Genomic DNA, 11607 nt, shown 5'->3' with positions numbered 1-11607 from the left:
AGCTGGAAGTGCCAAAGAAGTCCTTGGAGGACTTGAACCCATTTTAACTATTCTCTTCAAGGCTGCGACATTCTCCTCTTGCATTTTAGCAATGCCAAATGCACTTAGTAATGTTTAGGGCTATATCATCCGAACCATATAGCGAATATCCTCCCTTAACTCTCCTAGAAAACAGCTAAGCTTGAAAGGTTCGGCTAATCCACGAAGCTGGTTAGAAAGATACTCAAATTCACACTTGTAAGCCTCCACCGTAGTGGTTTGCCGCAGCTTAGTTAAAGCCTCCATAGGATCTTCTTAAATTGATGGACCAAAACGAGTGAGCAATGCACGAAAAAAACTGTCCCAGTTAGGAAATCCACTTGCTAATTCCAGTTCTTGGAACCAGTTAGGGCCTTCCCTTCCATATGGAAGGAAGCTAATAAAACACGATGTTGTGGGTGGAGTTGGTGATAGTTAAAGAATTGGTTAGCTCTGTAAAGCCAACCATTTGGGTCTTCTCCATCAAACTTGAAAAACTCCAAACATATAGCCTTGGTTTGAATGCCACTTGTATCTTCAAAAAGTAGGTTGCTACTCTGCATAATAGGGCCAACTGGAGTTTCCTCCACATTTTTGCCCAACTGCCGAACCAAATTTTCTAGATTAGTAGCCAACAATTGCAATTGTTGTGCTAACCCATCTACTACTTGTTGCAGGGATTCTTAAGCTTTCTGTTGCGCTTCTTGAACTTGTCGGACAGCTGCCAAGGACTTCACCAGCTGGGAATATTGAGTGCCAGTGTTACCCTCAACCATGGAAGAACCTGGCTCTGATACCAGAGTTAGGAGCAATGTAACAAATAGATAATGTAATATAGATAATGATCTATTCGAGAGGATCAGTCTCCAATTAAACAAGAATTTGCAACGAAATTTTTCACACCTTTTTCATTGCATGTCAGATATTTAAAAACAGAGATCAACATAACAGACGCCTAATAACTAGGAACACATTAACCCACTAATCCACTTTAATTGACCCAGACTTGAGCCTAAGGACTCATAACCACAATTAACAACTATAGACTCGGTCATGAGACCATACAACTAGAACATAATAGACTAATCAAATTCCTAATAGTCTTGACTCATAACTTTGTACCAACCCAATAAAATACTAACCTAATATTGCAAAATAAATCAACCGAACTTGAACATGGGCTAGGGCCCATAACACCGAGAGCTTGAGGATTCGAGCCAAATGACGGTGACGACAAACAGAAAGGATGAACAGCAACGACGAACGGTGACTAGGGTTTGAGGAGAAGAGAAAAGAAAGAAAGAGAGAGATAGAGTAGGACGACGACAACAAATGTAAATGAAGAACTGCGATGATGAACGGAGACGAAGAAACAGCGAGCTGGCTAGGGTTTGAGAAGAAGGTGCTCAAGTCAAATTGTTTTCCTCAGTGATTGGTTTCGGCCCAATATTGGACTTGACTCGATGAACCCGACTTTGGTCAGGTGGGCCCATGTCAAATTTTCAAACAGATCAAATCCAGGGCCTTTTATGCACAAGCCTAATTATTATTTAAGAATCTCGCTGTAGAAAAATTAAGGAAACGTAGAACTATGGTGTTGGATGTATAAGAAAAATGAGAAAATAGTAGATCATCTGGCTATACACTGCAAGGTGCTCAAGAGAGGCCTCGAAGGTAATCCTAAGTGGTAGCAATCTGCTTATATGTATGTTGATACATATGGAGGGATAGAGGATAGATAAACTAAAAGCTTTCTTTTTAAAACTTTGTTCTTTTGGGAAAGGCCATTTTACTGGGCTAAATGTCCATAATTCGGTTGTAAATTCTTGTAAGATATTACTCATATATGCCTCTTATATCTTGGATTATGCTTATTTTCTAGTGAATAAACCTTCTTGATTACCTATAAAAAAATTTAAAAATTGGTTCGAATTTCGTTACTCTTGGCACTTAGCAGAGAGCTTTGGAAAGTATAAAGCTAAGAGACGAGGTGAAATGGCTAATAAATAGAGACTCCAAAACATAATTCCTAGGTGCACAAGGTCCTCATATGAACAGTGGGAATGATTCCAAAATGGATTTTTGTTGAGTTTTACATGTTGCATGCCAAATTTAGCGGATGGGCTAGTATTACTAAGGTTTAAACTTCATGTATTTTCATGCCACTACTTGATAGTATATTTTAAAACGTTATGTTAGTACCACCGACTATATGCCATGTGTAGGAAAAAAAATATAAAAGTGTCAAAAATAGTTAAAAATTAATTTAAAACAAAAAGAAAATCAAATTTCAAAAGTGAAAGGTTAGAAATACTTCACTTGACCAAGTATTAGAAATCAAAAATTTTATGTGCAGTTACTTTTGCATACTCCTTGCGCACTCCATTAACGTGATTGGTCGTGCCACTTTTTTTAATATAAAATACTTTTTTGGCCAATCACATTAGTCGAATATGCAATCAGTACACAAAAGTGAATGTATATAACAAAACTCTTTTATAAATTATAGTTACGTTTGAGTTGCAACGTTTCTTTTGATGACATAATTATAGGTCATTTGGCCATTTTTTCTTATTTCTTTCTAAAGCAAAAAGGGTAAAGAGGAAAGAGTGACCAAAGCAAAAAGGTAAAGAGGAAAGAGTGACCAAAGCTTGATAGTCTCTGCCTGAATGCGACCATAGTAACATGATCTAACCTATTATAATTAGGTTTAGATGATCCATGTCTTGATCTTCTCCAAGATAGAGGTTCTTAGTAAAATGGGTTTTATGTAAAAAGTGATATTCTCCCTTAATTTCTTTTTATAAGGAAAAATCTTTCATAAAAAAGAGATTTTACAAAAATAAATTTACAAACTGGAGTGAGTTCATGATGTGGTACGTCAAATTATAAAATTATTTTTATTATAAATGAAATCTAACATATCACATGAATTTATGTCAATTTGTGAGTTCATTTTTATGAAATCTTTTTGTAAATGTGATATTTTTAATTTGTTTTTTTTTTTTTGTATATATTCTCCTAAACTTTCTGAATAGAGACATTAGATAACTTTTATGCATGATTCTTATCTTCATAATTTCCTACATTGCGTCGTCCTTGCACTCTATATCCCCGTATTATAGGTCTCTTAATTAATAGTTATTTAACCACATTAGCTAGCATGTTGAATTCTAAATCTAGTTTATCAATTTTCAATATAGTTAAATGACTTTCAACATTATAGAAGATAATCCTTGAGTGTTACCAAGAGACAATCTATGGGGACAAAGGCTTGTTCCCTCAAAAATTTGTAGTGAAAAAAAAAATAATAATGTTATATGCAGTCATAAAGTGCGCAAGCATCGCACAGTTGTTTTGAAAATGAGTGAAGTCTACTATTAAATTTTTTTTTCATGTGAGTCTACTTTTTTTAAAGAGATTACTCCGCGCTTACACACTCAACGACTGCAAATATCATTTCTCTTTTAATAAATTGTTACATGTATTTAATCTACTTATTAAGGAATTACACTACAAGAAATTGGCTCAGTTGTGGCGATATTTGGTCTGCTGGAATTAATATCGCCGCAATAAGTCATGTATCACGGCGACTTCTTGGTCGACGCGGCTTCCAGCCCGTGACTTTTTTTTTCCTTTTTTGCAGCGATTTTAAATTATTTTGCGGCGAAAATATTCGACGTAAAATATTATTTTATTTTTGCAGCGATTTTAAAGGTATTAGCGGCGATTTAAACCGCCGTAAAATGTCAAAATCTAATACCGACGCTGTTGTTCGCTACAAATCTCCAATTAATGATACAAGGGAGCCAATACATCCACATAAAATCAGTTTTCCCCCCAAATCCGGATTTCCCTCAAATCGCGATTACCTTCGTCCCCATTTCAGCCTACCAGTAAGACACACGCCCCTGTTTCCACTCGGCGATTTAGGAGCTGATAAATATCTCTCCGTTGCATTCTTCGTGCGTTTCTTGGTTTTGCTATTGCGGAATCCAGGCCCCTCATTCCAGACTTTGAGTTCGAAACAAAGTCCGTGCCTCGCCGTCGACCACGTGGAGAGATTGTTTTCTGAAGCCCCAATATCGGCGGCGATTATCGTCCACCGAGACAGTGGGGACTATCTTTAATGCGTCGCAGGTATTTGGTTGTTCCCTTTACTGCAAATAGCTCTCCCCCTTCATCCCCGCATGATTTCTTTATTGCAAAAATTATGCATTTTGGTGGGTACTGATTTGTTGTGTGTCTAAAGTCACTGCAGTCTTAAAGGGCGTGTAAGCATCCAAATCATCTGAGGTGTGTAGATTTTTTTCTTGATCTGTAGCTTATGGATTTTTTCTGCTTCGTTTGGTTTATTCATGGCCCCTTCACTGGTGCATTGATTGTGTTGGTCTCCTTGGACTGTCTTTGAAGTTCCAAACTGTCCAGTTTCAAAATTAGTCAAAATGATGGGTAAATGACCACACAAACTGTATGGCCGTTCCAAATCAGTGCAGTTAAAGGAAAGGAAATGTCTGAGTGTCGGTTAGCTTGATAGGTTAACTCATTGTAGATGCTAGGAAGAGAAAGGCTAGCAGGAGAGATTATTAGTTTAGGTTGTTGGAGGATGCCATGGATAGGGAAAAAAAAAATTGGCTCGAACCTGCTTGGAATACCAAGTTAAAAGGCAATTCTTTTGCGGAATAAATTCTCTGTTTCCACAAGTTAAAGTGGTTTAAGTTTACATGATAAGATGATATTTGTACAACAAAGGATATGTACTGCAGATTTTCAGCTCCAGTTACAAACGTTACTTAATTATCTTTTGTGGCTATATTTTCTGAACAGAGGAGTTGGAACTGATCTTATGTTTGTAACTGTGTAGATAAGTCTTGAGTCGTGACAACTGTTTGAGTCTTGAGTTGTGACAACTGTCTTGGTATTTTTCTTTTTTTTTTTGCATATTAAGATGTGTTCGGCCTTTTGGTTTTACGATGTTCTAATCTTTGCTATCATTCATTACTTTGGATTGTTGGTGACATCACAAGAAAAACTGATAGCATATCACTGAAATGAAATTGGCTTTTAAAGTTGATGTATGACAAGAAGAAAGCCAGATCAGAGAACCAAATGAAATAATACATGCAACCTTACATTTACTGTAATCAGTGTGACACAACACCAAACTTAATTGTTTTACCCACCTAGAACCCCTCCTATTTATTTTTAATCTGGCCTTTATTGGGACTTTGTTAACGGAGTGACTGCAGGATCTTACTTAGTGATTGTCTGCTCTTTATCCAGGAAAAATAGGAAAAAGTTAACAATAAAGCTAATTACTTTCAAAGTTTCTATTTCTTTGAGAAAACATAAAGGATTCTTTCCTTCAGTTAATGCAATTAATTACTTGCTGAAGATTGAGGTTTTGATTTTCATCATTACAAAACCTGATAAACCAAAAAAATAAAGAAATAAAAAAAATAAAATAATAAAAAAATGCATTAACTGATATTGTGATTTTCTTTTTTTTCCTACTGTTGGTGACATGGGGCTTCATGCATATCTTAGTTTCATGCATTAGCTCATCTCCACCTGTTGTATTAGTTAACTTATCATGTGCCCATTTGCTTAGTCAGGCGCCACGATCGTTCCTTTTATTTCTTCTCTAAGCCTTTTGACCTTTCTGCATCTTTGCCATCCACATAATACATTAGGATCATGCTTATACTATAGATATGTTCTTCCCAATTTTGGCATTATTAAACTAATAATGCATGCACAAAACTTTTTAAATAAATTTTCCACGTCTCCCTTTATGTGATCTGTTTGTTTTGGCCATCATCTACACGTAAAAGTTAAGTTATTGTTTTTCTTAACTGTTTGAGTCTGAGTAGGATCCATAACGTTTTCCAATTTCTGCTATATTCAAGTGCAGAATTTTCGCGGCGAAATCGTTGGTACTAGCTTAGTTATCCTTATATTATGTTATACTTGTCTTTGTCTATTTTAATGAAGCCCCTTTCGTCCAAACATCAGACTAATCATTACATTCTTTTCATTTTAGCTAAGTTTTGCAATCAAATACAATCTTTATTGCGTCTGGATATTTGAGTATAATACTATTATTAATCAAGACCTGTAGATAGTCCAGCACGTTTGGTTATGTAATTCGTTGAACTGATTATAGTTATTATACATGCAAATATTTATTTGTTTACTTGAACTGATTATAGTTAGAATACATTCATGTATTTTATAGTTAGAATACATTCATGTATTCTAACTATATACTTACTTCAATTTAAAGTTTCTTTTGTGCTGATCAGCAGTACCCCCGGCCATTCCTTTACCCTCCTTTAATTCTTTTGTTTCATTTGTCCTTCTACATTCTTTTGGCAACAATTTCTCATGACTAATGTATTATGGTAAACCAATCAGTGGGTCTTTTATCTAAAAATTGGTTTTAATTAATCATCTTCCTCATGATCATATAGTAAAAATTTTGTCCAAAAGGCGCCACTAATGCAATGAACTGCATATTTAGGACAAAAGGGTTGATGAAGACTCTAGCTGAAGTATTTAGAAGCTGGATTTTGGTAACAAACAAGGGTTAGCGACTGGCCTAGCTAGTTTATTTTGTTGTTTCATTTGGATGTGATTCCCTAACTTTGTGAGCTGACAATTTCTGCTGGTTACTCATGAATTTGCAATTCAGAATAACTAAATAAATGAATACTTCTTCAAGCTTTTTGAGCTGTTGTTCATCTCATATATATTCATACATGGTAGACCCCCCCATATATGGAAATCGATCATTTCCATATACATATTCATTTCCATATACATATTATAATAGGATATATTCATGTCCATCTATAGACTTACATATATGGACATGAATCCTATGCTCATGAGTTAGAGATTACATTAATTTAAATATGCCCCCGATGTTTAACCTAATTAATATATTCTGAACATTTCTTTTTTTCCTTCACTTTTCTCCCCCACAACCAATTATTAGGAGCTAATAATCTGTTTGAGATGAAGGCCAATGGATATATTCATTTCACCTTAGCATCCACTTCTATGTATAGTTAATGGAATTTAGAGATCTATGGTAGGCTGATTTGTACTAAGATATTGAAATAAAAGACTCAAAAAAGAACGAGTTCCCTTCAAGAGGGGAATTAAATCAGCCTATGTAGCTGATAAGCGTCTTAGTACTTGTATTTATTTTTTCATGGACAAAATATAAGATCTCTCTCTCTCTCTCCCTCTCTATTATTATTTCTCTTCCCAATAGCCCTTCAACATATCAATGTCTTTGAACAGTACTGTCATTTTTGCTGCAAGTGACAAACATCTCTCTTTCATTAACTTCTAGCAAATACAATCTGTGACAGTGGCTATAGGATAGGAGGTGTGAGGTGTTGCTATGTGATTGCAACAAACGAAAACCCTGCTATTTAACTTTGTTTTTCAATCATATTACAATTTTGAAAGAGATTGCTATATATATAGGTGTATCATGAAGACAACGAATAAAATATCCATCATTTGGTTTGTAGATAGTAGTCGTCTAACTCCAATGGGTATTAGAGGCCCGTAGGACAATTAGTTTATTTAATATGATTTATTAAAGGGCAAAAGCTTTTTTGTAACTCATTCGTAAGATGTGGTACAAATGCAGGTGATGCGATGGGCGACAGTTTTCGAGGAAGAGGGGCTGCACGAGGTATTCATGCTCGACGATTTGTACCATATACATGTAGAGCCCGCCGACCACGTGGATCTCGCATCGCTTCATACCATTCCACTAGCTCAGATGCAGATCCGTCAGGCTCGGATGACTCAACGCAGCCTCTCAGTCATCCATGGGAGCCACCATGTCCAACTCCAATGCCCCCACCCGGGCCGAATAGAGAATCATCACCCATAATAGAACCCCCATCTAATGGAGACAATATCGGTACAGTTCATCATTTGTATTCTTTTTTCCAATACAAACCCTGTAGGACATTATGTGTAAACAACAAAGATTAAATATGAATCCTGATCTCATATTCATTTTTTTTTTCCTGAAAACTTGAAATACAGATGTGACATCCCCCACAATGCCGACTGCGAATCAAGAACAGCCCAAACGTAGACGTGGGCCTGCTAAGTGTATTGAGTTTGAGAAAGCGAGAAAGTACGGGAAAGTGCTTTTGAAGATTAATGAAGGTGAAACAGCCCCGTGCTGCGAGAACGCATCCATGTTCACCACACGGGTAACACAAATAGTAAAACAACATTGCGACATGAGTTATACGAGGTGGACTGATGTGCCTGATGCAGAAAAGAACGAGTTGATCGAACGTGTGAGGGTAAGAACATTGTTTACTCATATTGATGAGTAGATGTGGGCGTACAAAACAAGATGACGTTAACGTGAACTTCATCCATGTAGGGTGACTTCGTGCTGGATTGGGATCAGGAGAATCATAGATTGGCGGTCATGAAGCAGTTGTGTAAAAGGTTCAATGCATTCCATCACGAATTACACAAAAAATATTTATCGTACGGCAGTCACTCAGAAGCATTGGCTTCTGGGTGTACCATGGTCAACGACAACGTTTGGGTTAAGTTGTGTGAGAGGTGGGGATCCGACAACTTCAAGGTATACATTGGTTATTCAAAATAAAAAAACATATGGAATTTAACTTAACATGACTTTTAATTTTATTATGCAATTTGTGTGTAAGCTAACATTGTGTGTTAATGACAGAAAATCTCAGCACAAAATCAGGAGAATAGAAAGAGGCAAACTGTTAACCACACAACTGGCCGCAAATTGTTTGTGAGGATGTTGGAAGAGAAGGTAAAATCTTTATTAAATGGATTTTTGCCGTAACTTGTATGCTCACAACCCATTTCCATCGTAACTTGTATGCTCCTATATCTCTATCCTCTCCGGGAAGTCTTTGAACATAGAGATATTCTTCAGTTAAAGAGAGACAGATAGAGGCTCTTGGTTTGAGAGATTGAACTATATTTTCTGTTCCATACAATTTAAGTCGGTAGAGGCTCTCATAGATGATTGATCTTCAATATGAAGCTTTGTTTGCAATTGGTTTAATATAGTCTGAATCTCGTAACTAGCATTTGTTTCATCCATTAGTTCAGAAATGTTCATGTCCACTAATGTGCATCGTAAGGGTATCTTCGAGATAAACTGATTTGTATTGAAGCATTTGTGTGGTTGTAAGCATTTGGGTTTTTTTAAATGATTGTTCCTTTTGCTAATCATTCGGTCTAACATTTTTCTTAATTCCACACACTTGTAGCGGGCTACGAATGCGAATTTGGTGGAGTTCTATAAGGAGACCCGATGGTCAAAGAAGAATGGTAGATTTGTCACCACAGCCGCTGAAGACACTTATGTGAGTACCAAGGCAAACTCAAAACTATTTGTTTAAACAAATAAGGATTGGTCAATTACTTGTATTTATTTGAGTAAGTGGCTTATTCATGGCCCATACAAGACTTAAGAGTAACCATATAAATAATCTCCTTCCATGTGTAGAAGGAGATGGTTGGCAAATTGGATGGTCTAGCGCCTGAACAACGCACCGATGAGGTAGCTGCGAGTGTTTTTAGGGAGGTACTTGGTCAGAGATCAGGATACGCAAGGGGGCTAGGCGAGATGGTCATCCCGGAGTCGACAAGACAACGGGACCGTGAACGAGAAAGAGAGTACCTTGTGTTAATTGAAAAACACAAGAAAGATGCCGAAGTTTACAAGACGCAGCTTGATGAAGTGAATGATGAATTGCGAGAACTTCGTGAGAGGCAAAAGGAAACTGATAAGATGATGAGGATGTTATTCTTCAATCTCCATCCTTCCCCTGGGTCTCTCCATTCTTCTGGAGAGACCCAGTGAACCTTGGTTATGAAAGGAGGGAAGGACTTTTTTGTATATTTTGGGCAGTTTTTGGTACTAAAAGATTGTGGGTGGCCAATATATATAAATATATATATATTTATATATATATATGAAGACAGAGGTTGTCTATTTTTGTGCTGTGGGAGAGGTGTGGGCAGTTGGTGGGCTTTTTTGGACTTGTCTACTAGAGGAAAGTTAGGGATTTAGCATCCTGATGAGTAGATCCTGAATTCACTTTTTGCTGTTGGGTCTTTTTGCTGGCTGGTATGGGCTTAAATCCCCGTTCAACACCTTGAACGGCAATTAGGTGATGGGTTATTGGCAGTGCAGTTCAATGAAGGTACAACGTATAAGTTATGTAATTCTTTGACCAATTCTCCAATTAATTTGTGGTACACATAACTTTTTTCTCAAATAGGAAGCTTTTTCTGGTTATAAGTAAGAAAGGTTGGTTAGAATCTGAATATTCCTAACAAACCTTTCTGTTTTCAAGTCAGGAAAGGGATATTTTGATGGAGCAGCTGGACTGCAAATCTGCATACCAAAAATTAGGTATGTGTGTACCCATTTTCATTCCTGGCATTAAAGAAAACTACAATGGCATTTTAAAGATACTTTCAACCATTTTTTACATGATACAAAGTTTAGGATAATATTTTGTTTTTTATACATTAAAGTTGTAATTAGTTAAGCGTGGTGTTGTGAAATATGTACACATGAGAGAGATGAGGGAGGGAGTGCCTGAGGTTAGAGAGTGCATGTCCTTGGTACTTCATGGTTGAAAGTACTTTTCATGTAACTAATCCTAGCTGTTTATTGTTCCTATTTTCTCAGAATACCAAGGCTGAGTCTCTAAATGGATTGTCTGAAGTAAATGGAAAGCATTGATCTCCCAACCTCAAAAATGTAATTGTGTGTGAATTTTTTTTCATAGTCAATTCAATTTCATGAATTTAATTTTGTGGGATTACCAGGTCTAAGGCAGGAAGTGTTCAACTTCATCCACCACTATCAGCTGAAAGGTTTGGTTCAAAATCAGCCATGTAAGATTTGTCTTCCATTTGTCTTCGGGAGGATGTTTTGGGCAGTTTTTAAGTTAATCTTTTTATACTTATATGAGACATCAATATTTGTTAGAAGTGCACTTATAGGGTTCTTATGGTTTTGTTGATAATTTCGTACTTCTCATGACCATAGTCAATTATTCTAAATAGGATCAGGAAGTATATTTCAAGCCTTAGACCTGCTGCTAAAGCTGGCAAAATAGGGCAGATCATTGATGCATGATCTTAGTTATTTGGCTTGGTTGTTAACATATCAATGTTTACAAGTAAGATATTTTACTTGCTTGGTGACAGTTTTTTTGTTTTTTTTTTTTTATAAGTACTAAGCTTGGTGACACTTGTTATTAGTTTTTAGATCATTCTCATATTCTGGTTTTGTGATTACCACTTCCCCAAGTTCATATTTTTTGGGTTTAGATGCAATTTATTTCTTTATGTGCTTGAGCTGATGTTTTGTGGATTAACGGTTAGCTAAATCTTAGAGCATATATTTGGTTGTGCCCTAGAGTTCACTTGGTACTTCTCATGTCACCTCTTGAGGTTGACATGAGAAGTATGGAATAAAGGAAGAGAAAATGAAAAATAAGAGGCTGAAATGTTAAGAGAACCGTTCAGAAATTT

The sequence above is a fragment of the Juglans regia genome, chromosome 8 (assembly GCF_001411555.2).
Source record: "Juglans regia cultivar Chandler chromosome 8, Walnut 2.0, whole genome shotgun sequence".
In the NCBI taxonomy this organism is placed as follows: Eukaryota; Viridiplantae; Streptophyta; class Magnoliopsida; order Fagales; family Juglandaceae; genus Juglans; species Juglans regia.
Note: the sequence above shows the minus strand (reverse complement) of the source record.